Consider the following 13,712-nt stretch of genomic DNA (forward strand, 5'->3'; position numbering starts at 1 on the left):
ACCCCAACCATCCATCCATCCCCAGTATCATCCATCCACAGTACCCCCCACCCCAACCATCCACAGTACCCCCCCCCCCCAACCATCCCATCCACAGTCCCCAACCATCCACAGTCCCCCCCCACCCCAACCATCCACAGTACCCCCACCCCAACCATCCACAGTACCCCACACCCCAACCATCCACAGTACCCCCACCCCAACCATCCATCCAGTACCCCCCACACCCCAACCATCCACAGTACCCCATCCCCCCCACCCCAACCATCCACAGTAACCCCATCCATCCACAGTACCCCCCACTCCACCATCCACAGTACCCCCACCCCACCATCCCCCCCCAACCATCCACAGTAACCCCCCACCCCAACCATCCATCCCCCCCAGTCCCTCCATCCCCATCATCCATCCACAGTACCCCCCCCATCCATCCACAGTACCCCCCACCCAACCATCCATCCCCAGTTTCCATCCCATCATCCACAGTCCCCACAGTAACCCCCACCATCCATCCACAGTACCCCCACCCCACCATCCACAGTCCCCCACCCCAGTACCCCACACCCAACCATCCACAGCCCCCCACCATCCACAGTAACCCCCCCCCATCCACATCCATCCAAGTACCCCCCCAACCATCCATCCCCAGTTTCTCCCATCATCCGTCCACAGTAACCCCCCCCATCCATCCATCCATCCGTCCACAGTACCCCCACCATCCATACCCCCCACCACTGTCCGTCCACCCCCCCCCCCCCACCATCCATCCATCCACAGTACCCCCCCTAACAGATTCTGTTCTGTTTTTTTCTGTATTCTGCTGTTGTTTCATTTTCTGTCTTTGCCCAGCAGTGTCAGGACAGGATGTGTCTGCTCATCATGCTGACCATGCCTCTCAGCTGCATCTGGCAAATTAATTTGGCTCTCTCCACCTTTTACTGTTTCTCAGAGATAGTCAGACCTTGGAAAATGGTGGAAAGTGAAGAAATAGCAAACCACCCAATCAATCTGAATTTGCTAAATAGATTAGATATACAGGCCAATACCTTGTAGCTACAGTACATGTAGTAGAGGAAATAGGACATCTGAACCATGGAAGCTGGCACAAAAGCCTCAATCACTCCTAACCAAAAGAGAGACAGGGTACGTCCATTTCTAGACTGAAAGTTCTTTTGGTCTTAGTGTATCATTAATTCATCCTCCTTTTCTCTACCAACACAGATACAGCCATGCCTGCCCTCTGCTTGCAGTACTGTGAGGGTTGGCAGAGGAGCAATGCTATGAAAGAGATCATGCACAGGAGAGGTCTCACCTTACACGAGTGGGCTCATCTTGCATTCCCAGAACACTGCTGCCAGTACTCTGTCTCTCTGATATGCAGACAACCCACCATGGGTTCCGGTATTAATGCATGCACTCTCTGTTTCATCTTTACAATGGACTTAACACGTGTAAAACAACATGCTAAGGACAATTTGGGACTAAATAACTAGCTCTCACTCTCACTCACTCACTCACTCACTCACTCACTCACTCACTCACTCACTCACTCACTCACTCACTCACTCACTCACTCACTCACTCACTCACTCACTCACTCACTCACTCCTCCAGGGACAGAGTTCCTTTAGATCTCTTCATTACCCCAGCTAGCCCAGAGCTAAGTGGCAGCAGCATACCAAATCAGGCCCCTCAGCTCTGCTCTTCACCAACTGGACCTGGCTGTCCTTTTGAGCGTGTAACTGCTATGTAATGCTGTGGTGGTGCTGTCCTGGACCAGGTCCATTTGAAGATCAAAGTGTCATTGGGTGTTTGATCCAACTTTACTTGTCCGTAAAGGGATCAGGTCTTGTTTTGCCTGCTGACCTAAAATCGATGGCAGATAGAACTACTACACCAGAAACCAACTTGCTCTAACCAACTTGCTCTAACCAACTTGCTCCGTAAAGAGCTGGAGCAGTTCACCTCAGGCCTACATCATTAAAAATGCATCATCAATCATTAACATTCAATTGAGCATTATGCACTCACACAATGAAACCACTCAATAATGGCTATGGTCTATGCGCACCCTGAAAGCACATTCTTAAGATTCCACTCCATCGTGGGAGATGGCGTGATCATGCATTCCACTTCTCAATTCATAAAGATACCAATGATATTTACTTGCAGTTTCACAGTGAGCCAGCCCATCATTCTAATGATCTAAAAAAAAATCAGGAGTGGAAATACTCTCCTCCATTTGCCAGGGTTGAACAGAACCCAGCAGTGTGATGCATGATAACCTTTTCACTTTGGGCTACAGTGCTACCACATCTCCAGCAGAGCTGAGTCAAGTATTTAATTACCAAATTAGGCTCAGGATGATTGGACTCCCTGTGATACAAATGGAGAGTTTCACCAATCACGTACTAAGGGGGTCTCCTTAATCACAATGAAACATACAGTCTATAATCGATGACTTGCTCTGTCTCTCTCTCACCTCTCACCTTGTCCCTACCCGGTCCATCTCAACCTCTGGCTGCTCTCTCTCTCTCTCTCTCTCTCTCTCTCTCGCTTCTCCTCTCTCTCTTCTCTTCTCTCTCTCTCTCTCTCTGTTACTCTCCTTTTCTCTCTGTCTGTCTGTCTCCCCCATGTAATCCGCGACCCCCTTTGACAGCCACAAATCAAGTGGTCAACAGCTCAGTGGACAGGAAGTTAAAAGTTCACCGGACATGGTTATCACAACTTCTATCGAATATGTTTGGCTTGTAATATTCTCCTTGTGAAGTCAATAAGAGTTTATTCTTCTGTAAGCCTGTGTGGGGCCGTGCCAGTTTATTCTTCTGTAAACCTGTATGGGGCCGTGCCAGTTTATTCTTCTGTAAACGTGTATGGGGACGTGCCAGTTTATTCTTCTGTAAACCTGTATGGGGCCGTGCCAGTTTATTCTTCTGTAAACCTGTATGGGGCCGTGCCATTTTATTCTTCTGTAAACCTGTGTGGGCCGTTTATTCTTCTGTAAACCTGTTTGGGGCCGTGCCAGTTTATTCTTCTGTAAACCTGTATGGGGCCGTGCCAGTTTATTCTTCTGTAAACCTGTATGGGGCCGTGCCAGTTTATTCTTCTGTAAACCTGTGTGGGCCGTGCCAGTTTATTCTTCTGTAAACCTGTATGGGGCCGTGCCAGTTTATTATTCTGTAAGCCTGTGTGGGCCATGCCAGTTTATTCTTCTGTAAACCTGTATGGGGCCGTGCCAGTTTATTCTTCTGTAAACCTGTATGGGGCCGTGTCAGTTTATTATTCTGTAAACCTGTATGGGGCCGTGCCAGTTTATTATTCTGTAAGCCTGTGTGGGCCGTGTCAGTTTATTATTCTGTAAACCTGTGTGGGGCCGTGTCAGTTTATTCTTCTGTAAACCTGTGTGGGGCCGTGCCAGTTTATTCTTCTGTAAACCTGTATGGGGCCGTGCCAGTTTATTCTTCTGTAAACCTGTGTGGGCCGTGCCAGTTTATTCTTCTGTAAACCTGTATGGGGCCGTGCCAGTTTATTCTTCTGTAAACCTGTATGGGGCCGTGCCAGTTTATTCTTCTGTAAACCTGTGTGGGCCGTGCCAGTTCATTCTTCTGTAAACCTGTATGGGGCCGTGCCAGTTTATTCTTCTGTAAACCTGTGTGGGCCGTGCCAGTTTATTCTTCTGTAAACCTGTATGGGGCCGTGCCAGTTTATTCTTCTGGAAACCTGTGTGGGGCCGTGCCAGTTTATTATTCTGTAAACCTGTATGGGGCCGTGCCAGTTTATTCTTCTGTAAACCTGTATGGGGCCGTGCCAGTTTATTCTTCTGTAAACCTGTGTGGGGCCGTGCCAGTTTATTCTTCTGTAAACCTGTGTGGGGCCGTGCCAGTTTATTCTTCTGTAAACCTGTATGGGGCCGTGCCAGTTTATTCTTCTGTAAACCTGTATGGGGCCGTGCCAGTTTATTCTTCTGTAAACCTGTATGGGGCCGTGCCAGTTTATTCTTCTGTAAACCTGTATGGGGCCGTGCCAGTTTATTCTTCTGTAAACCTGTATGGGGCCGTGCCAGTTTATTCTTCTGTAAACCTGTATGGGGCCGTGTCAGTTTATTATTCTGTAAACCTGTATGGGGCCGTGCCAGTTTATTATTCTGTAAACCTGTGTGGGGCCGTGCCAGTTTATTCTTCTGTAAACGTGTATGGGGCCGTGCCAGTTTATTATTCTGTTAGCCTGTATGGGGCCGTGCCAGTTTATTATTCTGTAAGCCTGTATGGGGCCGTGCCAGTTTATTCTTCTGTAAACGTGTATGGGGCCGTGCCAGTTTATTATTCTGTAAGCCTGTATGGGGCCGTGCCAGTTTATTCTTCTGTAAACCTGTATGGGGCCGTGCCAGTTTATTATTCTGTAAACCTGTATGGGGCCGTGCCAGTTTATTCTTCTGTAAACCTGTATGGGGCCGTGCCAGTTTATTCTTCTGTAAACCTGTATGGGGCCGTGCCAGTTTATTCTTCTGTAAACCTGTATGGGGCCGTGCCAGTTTATTCTTCTGTAAACCTGTATGGGGCCGTGCCAGTTTATTCTTCTGTAAGCCTGTATGGGGCCGTGCCAGTTTATTCTTCTGGAAGCCTGTGTGGGCCGTGTCAGTTTGTTCACTTCTTCTTCTATAGAGTTTTGGGGCATATCCAGATTTCCTGGTGAATAATCTCATCTCTGACTGGATTGTATTTGTCTCAGTAATTGATCTCCCCAAGATCTTGGCATTAACACTTATTTATAATGCTTAACCCTTTCACAGGTCACTGCTCTTTGTGACATTCTGACTTCATGGTGGGATGATTTATCTGAATAACACCTAACCCTTCTGGGTGTCAATGGAGAAAGCCAGGTAGAGAAGTGCTGAGTCACTGAGAAATGTCTCCTTATCAATTAGAAAACAGTTAGGCCTATGGCCATTTGTTATCAATGTACCTCGGTGAGACAATTAATATCCATTGTGAATCTGTCCGACAGTGTCCTTAGTTTGTTCTCACCCATATTGCCCCCAATTCCAATAACGTGGCGGATCAAGTCTGTCCTTCAGGAATGGACCAATGGAAATCTCTCCTAACCGAGACCAGCTGCAGACAGACAGGATGGAGCAGGGCCAAGAAGAAGGTTATCCCTGGGTAGATAAGTCCATGGCTCCTCAATGCTCTGTCACCCCTCCCTCCTCTGCAGAGCTGTAAATCTCTCTATAGTCAGACCAGACCAGACCAGGGCACGATAGGACAGGATACACTGTGCCTGCCCTGTGCGTGTGTGCAGCCCTGGCAGCTGGACTGTAGGGGAGCAGTCAAACACACTCATGGCGGTCAAGTCAGCCAAGTTCACTTCCATAGCAGGAGTTTTATTGGAACAGGACTATCCATTATCAACGCGACTTGACATATTATCCATCATGATTTAGGCTCCAATTGTTTTATAGAGATGGAGCATGGTTAGGGAGACAGCAGATGTCTCTGGTAGTGATATTACCACCGAACAATGCATAACAACAAAACCTTTCTTGGTTACACGTTGTGCATTTTATAAGTATGAGATCCCGAGTGGCGCAGCGTTCTAAGGCACTCCATCTCAGTGCAAGTGGTGACACTACAGCCCCTGGTTCAAATCCAGGCTGAATCACATCTTGCTGTGATCTGGAGTCCCATCGGTTGGTGCACAATTGGCCCAGCGTTGTCTGGGTTTGGCTGGGATAGGCCTTCATTGTAAGTTCAAATGTGTTCTTAACTTTCTTGCCTAGATAAATCAAAAATACAATAATAATATAACATTGTGTGTGAGAGAGCGTGAACGAGGACACAGCAAAGCAGGATGTCTTTCATTACCCGGCTGTGGGTGCCAACCCTCCCTCTCCGCCCCCCTTCCCCGTCTAGGGTAGCTGAGGGCCGTGGCATCTCCAGTACCTCATCACTCCCAGATGAAGGTAGTAAAGGGATTTGGCAGATCAACTTCTTAATAACGCTCACCTGCTGAGAGGCCCTCTCTGGGAGGCTTATCATCAGCGATGGCAGAGAGAAAGGATGCCTTTCAGGTTATCATATCTCTCTCCTCTTTCTTCTCTCTCTTTATCTCTCTCTGATTCTCTCCCTTTCTTTCTCTCCCTTTCCCTCCCCCTTTATCACTCCCTTTCCTGCACTGTGCGGGCCAGGTTGTGCAGAGGGAGAGAAAAGGGGTCTTTAACATCTCATCAAAAAACAGATATATGATAGTTGATGCCAAAAACATTGTTTCGTATTTTTTTGTTTGTTACCATTGCCACAATATGTTGTTCACAGCATAAAGAAAGTATAGTATTGTCTGACTTCACCTTTAATATTTCATGTATTGGTAACTTATTTAAAGGAAAATATATAAAAAAATAAATTTTATATACAGTACCAGTCAACAGTTTGGACACACTTACTCATTCCAGGGTTTTTCTATATTTGAGATATTTTCTACGTTTTAGAATAATAGTGAAGACATAAAATCTACTACTCATGTAGTAACCATAAAAGTGTTAAACAAATCAAAATATATTTTATATTTGAGATTCTTCAAAGTAGCCACCCTTTAGGGCTATCTTCTGTATACCACCAATACCTTGTCACAACACAACTGATTGGCTCAAACACATTAAAAAGGAAAGCAATTCCACAATTTAAGTTTCAACAAGGCATACCTGTTAATTGAAATGCATTCCAGGTGACTACCCCATGAAGCTGGTTGAGAGAATGCCAAGAGTTTGCAAAGCTGTCATCAAGGAAAGGGTGGCTACTTTGAAGAATCACAAATATAAAATATATTATGATTTGTTTAACACTTTTATGGTTACTACATGAGTCCATATGTGTTATTTCATAGTTTTGATGTCTTCACTATTATAAAATGTAGAAAATAGTACAAATTAAGAAAAACCCTGGAATGAGTAGGCGTGTCCAAACTTTTGACTGGTACTGTATATATATAAAAAAATAATATATATATATATATATATATATATATGGTGGATTGGAAATGATGCAGACAATTACATTGATGGAAGCCACAATCTATCTGTGTCACGTTCTGACCTTAGTTCTTGTGTTATTTGTTTGTTTTAGTTGGTCAGGACGTGAGTTGGGTGGGCATTCTATGTTTTGTGTTTCTAGGTTGGTTTTCTGTGTTTGGTCTAGTATGGTTCTCAATCAGAGGCAGGCGTCGTTGGTTGTCTCTGAGTGAGAATCATACTTAGGTAGCCTGGGTTTCACTGTTGTTTTGTGGGTGATTGTTTCCGTGTCTGTGTTTATTCGCCACATGGTACTGGTTCGGTTTTGTTCACGTTTATTGTTTTGTATTTGTGTTCATGTTGAGTTTTTCATATTAAAAACCATGGACACTTACCCCGCCGCATCTTGGTCCGATCCTTGCTACGTCTCTTCAGAGGAAGAGGAGGAAAACCTTTACAATTTTCAATATTAAAGCAGATCTACTGCCTATTTTAAAAAATGACATTAAAAATACATACAGTGGGGCAAAAAAGTATTTAGTCAGCCACAAATTCTGCATGTTCTCCCACTTAAAAAGATGAGAGGCCTGTAATTTTCATCATAGGTACACTTCAACTATGACAGACAAAATGAGAAAAAAAATCCAGAAAATCACATTGTAGGATTTTTAATTAATTAATTTGCAAATTATGGTGGAAAATAAGTATTTGGTCACCTACAAACAAGCAAGATATCTGGCTCTCACAGACCTGTAACTTCTTCTTTAAGAGGCTCATCTGTCCTCCACTCGTTACCTGTGTTAATGGCACCTGTTTGAACTTGTTATCAGTATAAAAGACACCTGTCCACAACGTCAAACAGTCACACTCCAAACTCCACTATGGCCAAGACCAAAGAGCTGTCAAAGGACACCAGAAACAAAATTCACTCTTACCTGCACCAGGCTGGTAAGAGTGAATCTGCAATAGGTAAGCAGCTTGGTTTGAAGAAATCAACTGTGGGAGCAATTATTAGGAAATTGAAGACATACAATACCACTGATAATTTCCCTCGATCTGGTGCTCCACGCAAGATCTCACCCCGTGGGGTCAAAATGATCACAAGAACGGTGAGCAAAAATCCCAGAATCACACAGGGGGAACTAGTGAATGACCTGCAGAAAGCTGGGACCAAAGTAACAAAGCCTACCATCAACAAGGGCATTGAAGATGAAATGTGGCTGGGTCTTTCAGCATGACAATGATCCCAAACACACCGCCCGGGCAACGAAGGAGTGGCTTCGTAAGAAGCATTTCAAGGTCCTGGAGTGGCCTAGCCAGTCTCCAGATCTCAACCCCATAGAAAATCTTTGGAAGGAATTGAAAGTCCATGTTGCCCAGCAACAGCCCAAAACATCACTGCTCTAGAGGAGATCTGCATGGAGGAATGGGCCAAAATACCAGCAACAGTGTGTGAAAACCTTGTGAAGACTTACAGAAAACGTTTGACCTCTGTCATTGCCAACAAAGGGTATATAACAAAGTATTGAGATAAACTTTTGTTATTGACCAAATACTTATTTTCCACCATAATTTGCAAATAAATTCATAAAAAATCCTACAATGTGATTTTCTGGATTTCTTTTCCTCCTTTTGTCTGTCATAGTTGATGTGGACCTATGATGAAATTTACAGGCCTCATCTTTTTAAGTGGGAGAACTTGCACAATTGGTGGCTGACTAAATACTTTTTTGCCCCACTGTATGTCCCGTTCCCCGTGACAATACATAATAAATATCCTACTTAGACATTACTGAATTATTGAAAAAAGTAACAGCAACTAGACTATCCATTATATTATGGATTCTTCTACGGAAGAGGCAGAATTATATCATATGTATCTATGTGAGTGGGGTGATATGTGCACTGCACAGAGACCTAATAATTAATTCAACATGCAGCTTATGGTACAAAGCTTCCGGCAAATGCTTTGGATGCATTGCCAATTTTCCGTCCATGCAGCACATGTAATCATGATACACTACAACAAATGGGCCGCAAAGCATCAAATCGAAGACTCTTGAATGAAAAGCATTGACCTATTATGACAAGCTGCTGAAAGGGCTGGCATGTGGGTGAATCTCCACCGGTTGGGACTCAAAACAAGCCTTGTCTCATTAGAACAGGAGAACAGATGTGTATAGGAGACATGGAATCTCATTTCCACTGTATCTCTTTACGCCCTCGAGGAGAAGCCAACACTCCGCCAATCAGAATTGCAGTCTGAGCAGTAGGCTCCACATCAGATGTGTGGAAATGCCTTTCCTCATTACTTCTGCATCCCTGTAGTTTCTCTGCCATTCTGTAGTATGGCATCTCAGCCATTATGTGAATCGAAATCAAGTTGAAGCAAACAGGTATGAGTCAGAGCATCTCAGACACTCTAACAGCACATGTTTAAAACATAGGACACAGCCAGACTAAGACTTGGCGACTGGCCATTGTTTCAGTGGATCAATTATTTTTGGCTAAGGGAGAGATAACAGTTATATGGGACAGGTGTGTTCAGATTTCAGTTGGAGATAATGGGATCCGAGAGGAGGGTTATTGTACAGTATATCTCGCCTGCTAAGCAATGTAACATTCACAAGTGGTTTGACCAGATTCTGGGGGAAATCTCTGCAATATAATATGCTGAGAAAACAGTGATGAAATATAATTTGTATATCCTTTTCCATTATTTTATCCAAAAGGCTGTGGATAGCCCTCTGAAGTTATTTTGTGTAGTCTCCTATCTCCTACTGTTGGCTGTGGGTGTTAGGGGAGACTGAGGCATTGTCACGCTTTGCTGCTGATTGATCATGTGGTGTGTGTGTCTGTGTGGTGTTCTTGTTTTGCAGTCATGTTCCAGTTCGGTTGGCGTGTTCTATGCTTTTCTCCATCATAAACTTGACTGTGTTCCATTCACGTGTTTTTCCTCAGTGCGTGTCATTAGCTTCAACTCACCGAGGAAGCTAATATAGTTTTTGTTCAGTGCATGTCATTAGCCTCAACTCACATTGGACGCTAATTTAGTTTTTCCTCAGTGCGTGCCATTAGCCTCAACTCACCTAGGAAGCTAATTTAGTTTTTCCTCAATGCATGTCATTAGCCTCAACTCACCTAGGAAGCTAATTTAGTTTTTCCTCAGTGCGTGCCATTAGCCTCAACTCACCTAAGAAGCTAATTTAGATTTTCCTCAGTGAGTGTCATTAGCCTCAACTCACCTAGGAAGCTAATTTAGTTTTTCCTCAGTGCGTGCCATTAGCCTCAACTCACCTAAGAAGCTAATTTAGATTTTCCTCAGTGAGTGTCATTAGCCTCAACTCACCTAGGAAGCTAATTTAGTTTTTCCTCAGTGCGTGTCATTAGCCTCAACTCACCTCGGAAACTAATTTAGTGTCTTTTGGTCTCGGTTGCTGCTCTCCCAACTGCCTGAGGAAGACCAACAGTGTGATGAGGAAACCATCTGCTTCACGTCTTTCCTCTCCTCAGAGTCCACATGTTGGGAGATGATGTGGCCTCGTTTGTGATTAAACTGCCGTAGCATGGAAAATGTTCACTGGCTTTCTTCCTGGCACATCGTTTGCTATGTGAACACAGGCATCTGTCTTTCAACCATTATGTTTTCATGGACTAAATCACAGTTTTTGATTTGTGAATTTATAATTTGAGCTCAGGCGTTGGATGAGCTCTCCGTTGAACCAAAACACAGGTTGCTTGTCGGAACTAGAAGCACAAGCATTTCGCTACACTCGCATTAACATCTGCTAACCATGTGTATGTGACAAATAAAATTTTGATTTGATTCGTTAACCTCCATATCTCCATGATGATCCACCCTGGGAAGCCGTGTAGTTTCTGTGGTTGGAACAAAGCTGTGAATATTCAGTATAGTGGACTGGGTAGAGCCACTGATCTGACCTGAACTGATCTGACATTGCAGTTTACTCCCTTCAGTACTGAATACCTGTGTTGTTTCCTTCCTGTAACATAGAAGCCTGGCCTGTCCCAGATATCCACAGTCACAGCCCCCCTTTGGCAAACTTCACCATCAGGCCCGTATGGAGCTACACAACTCCGACTTCCTTGGGTTTGATGTAAAGACAATGTATGCTTTGATCAGCCATGTTCCATCACTATAGCATCTCCTTCTGTGCTAAGTGTTTGAACAAACGGGAGGAGACAGCTGCTTGACTGTACATAACTTTGCCCCGGGCCAGAACACGCCCACCAGATGATTTGGAAATTCTTATACATGTCCATAAATATGCAAATGGGAAGCAAGACTCAAAGACTTCATACTTCATCATCAATTATCATGATATATATATTTTTTAACGCTGTCAGAGAAGATTGGAGTCGGAGCGAGTGTGGGATATTATATGCACACATTTGACACAATTAATAGGATACTAGCTTCAATAGTTCCATTATACTGAATCCAAATTACACTGCATAACAATAACCTGTACTGACCTCCCTTCAGCAGAAAATTGTGCATTGTATAGAATTGCTGCCATTTGGCTCAGAGGCAAGCGAGTGCCGGTGCACGCACATTCCAACACAAAACATCCAACAAGCCGTTTCATGTATAAAGCAGAGGTGGGGTAACATCACTCATCATCTTGACTCCTAATAAGTAACAACCTAGAGTCATGGGAGTAAAGGAAAGCAAAGCCTGAGAGACATCTTTCCCTCTGCTCTCGTTTGCTGCTACGGACTACAGATACTTGACAAACTGATAGTATCCAGCTGCACAACCTAGGTCTTATCAGAGGGCTTTTCTTAGGGAGGATCAGTGTCTGTGGTTTTAGGGCTGGGCCTCCTGACTCCCTCTCTTGATAGGTTAACAATGCTTGACTGGCAGGCATGAATCCAAAAGGCATCCAGAGGATCGTATTGGCTGAGTTGATCATGCAGAAGGAGCATGCATGGAGACTTCGCTAGTCTGGCTCCTTTCACAGACTTTTCAGAAGGATTCCTATGTTATGGCTGTATTTTTCTCAGAGAACGATTACATTCAGTCAATTTTACTGGAGACCAGGTTTAATCTGTAGGATGTGATCCATGTTTCCTAGCTGGGTCACCATAAGGTACTCTGAACAACTGTGCTGCTGTCTAAATAGTTCCAGGCTTCCCTTGTTATTTTTACCTGAATGAAGTGGTGCAGCTGGAAAATAAATGGCATTTTACACCCATCTCATGACTGAGCCTAGTGAGATGGAAAGTCAATGAGGAGCAGAAATCTGTCGGGCTTTTCATTGAAACTGACTGAGTGATTCTTCAATTCAAGCCCATTCACTAACAGTTCCAGTAAGGCTGACTTCCATCAGCCATCTTGTGTGGCGAGCGGAAGACGCATTGTGCTGGTGCTCGGCGGCGCACGCTAACTTGCTAAATGAACAGGAGACATGGAAAAGCCATTGTGCCTGCCAGGGGAGGAAAGCGAGAGCTCAGCACTCAGGCTTTGAAAGTACGCTGTTTGAAATGTAGGCCACCGAAAGAATCGGCACAGCAAATTAGTAGCTCAGGTTGTCGAGCAGGCACACAATAGCAGGACAGGCTCATATATCAGCTCAGTGGCTCTAGCTCATAGTAGTAGAGGGAGTAGTAGAGAGTATGGAGGGGCCAGGGTGACCTGGTGGACGGCCAGGCAAGGTTTACAGTACCTGAGGATGAGGCCAATACAGAGACAGAGGCTCTCCTGTCTGATGGCAGGACCAGATGTGAATGCTGAGCTGCAGGCTGCAGGGACCAGGCACGCCAGTCCACAACAGACCCCACCACCCTGGGGACCACCACGTGATTTATGGGACTAAAAACCCCACTTCCTCTTCCCACTCTGCTTCTGCCCCAGAACGATCTTTATTTTTCCAGGCTGCTCTGTTTCCGTATTCAGATCCAGCCAAGTCTCCGGGAATGAAATGCCTGCCTGTAGGAGAAGAGCACCTTTAAAATACATCAGCTCCCTGTTTTAAAATGTGGCGCTTGTTGGACCTTAGGGACTGGATAATATGGGTCAAGCAGAGGAGGCTGGGTCGAGGAGATATAGCTGGATGGGCTCATTGAGCCCATCCTACTGTAGCTCCGTCCACCAGCCTCCTCTGGTGTCAAGGCCCATGGAGCATCTCTGTCAACAATGAGACTTTTTGTGGCCAGGAGTATGGACTGGAAAGCTGGCAGCCTCATGTGCAGGATTCTATACTGTTACAGCTCAGCCTCTGCTGTAGTCAGATCAGGAAATGCCTACATGCACATTGGCAACACATGGCATGGGTTTCGTCTGTTCATTCACCTCTCCTCCAGTAGATGGTGCTCCATTCCACTCAAAATCTTTGATGTCCTCCACTAGACTGCACAGAGCTGCATGAGGACATTTCATAAAAGTCCACAACATTATGAAGTCTATTGTTATTGTTTTCTGGGATAATGATAAACTACAGGAAACACTATTTTATATTTTTATATATTGCTATGTTATATGATCTCATGATATCATCCTCATTAGAGAACATGGAAGATAACATTTGAGGCCTTGTGTCTTTCAGACAAGGCCCGAATCCTCCCCCCCCCCACACACACACATGCAGTCTTGTACAGATAACCGTGTGGAAACACACAATTCAGTCCCATTCAAAATCCAATTTTTCCCTAACTCCTAACCCTAAACCTAACCTGTACTCTTACC

The sequence above is a fragment of the Oncorhynchus masou genome, chromosome 9 (assembly GCF_036934945.1).
Source record: "Oncorhynchus masou masou isolate Uvic2021 chromosome 9, UVic_Omas_1.1, whole genome shotgun sequence".
Lineage (NCBI taxonomy): Eukaryota > Metazoa > Chordata > Actinopteri > Salmoniformes > Salmonidae > Oncorhynchus > Oncorhynchus masou.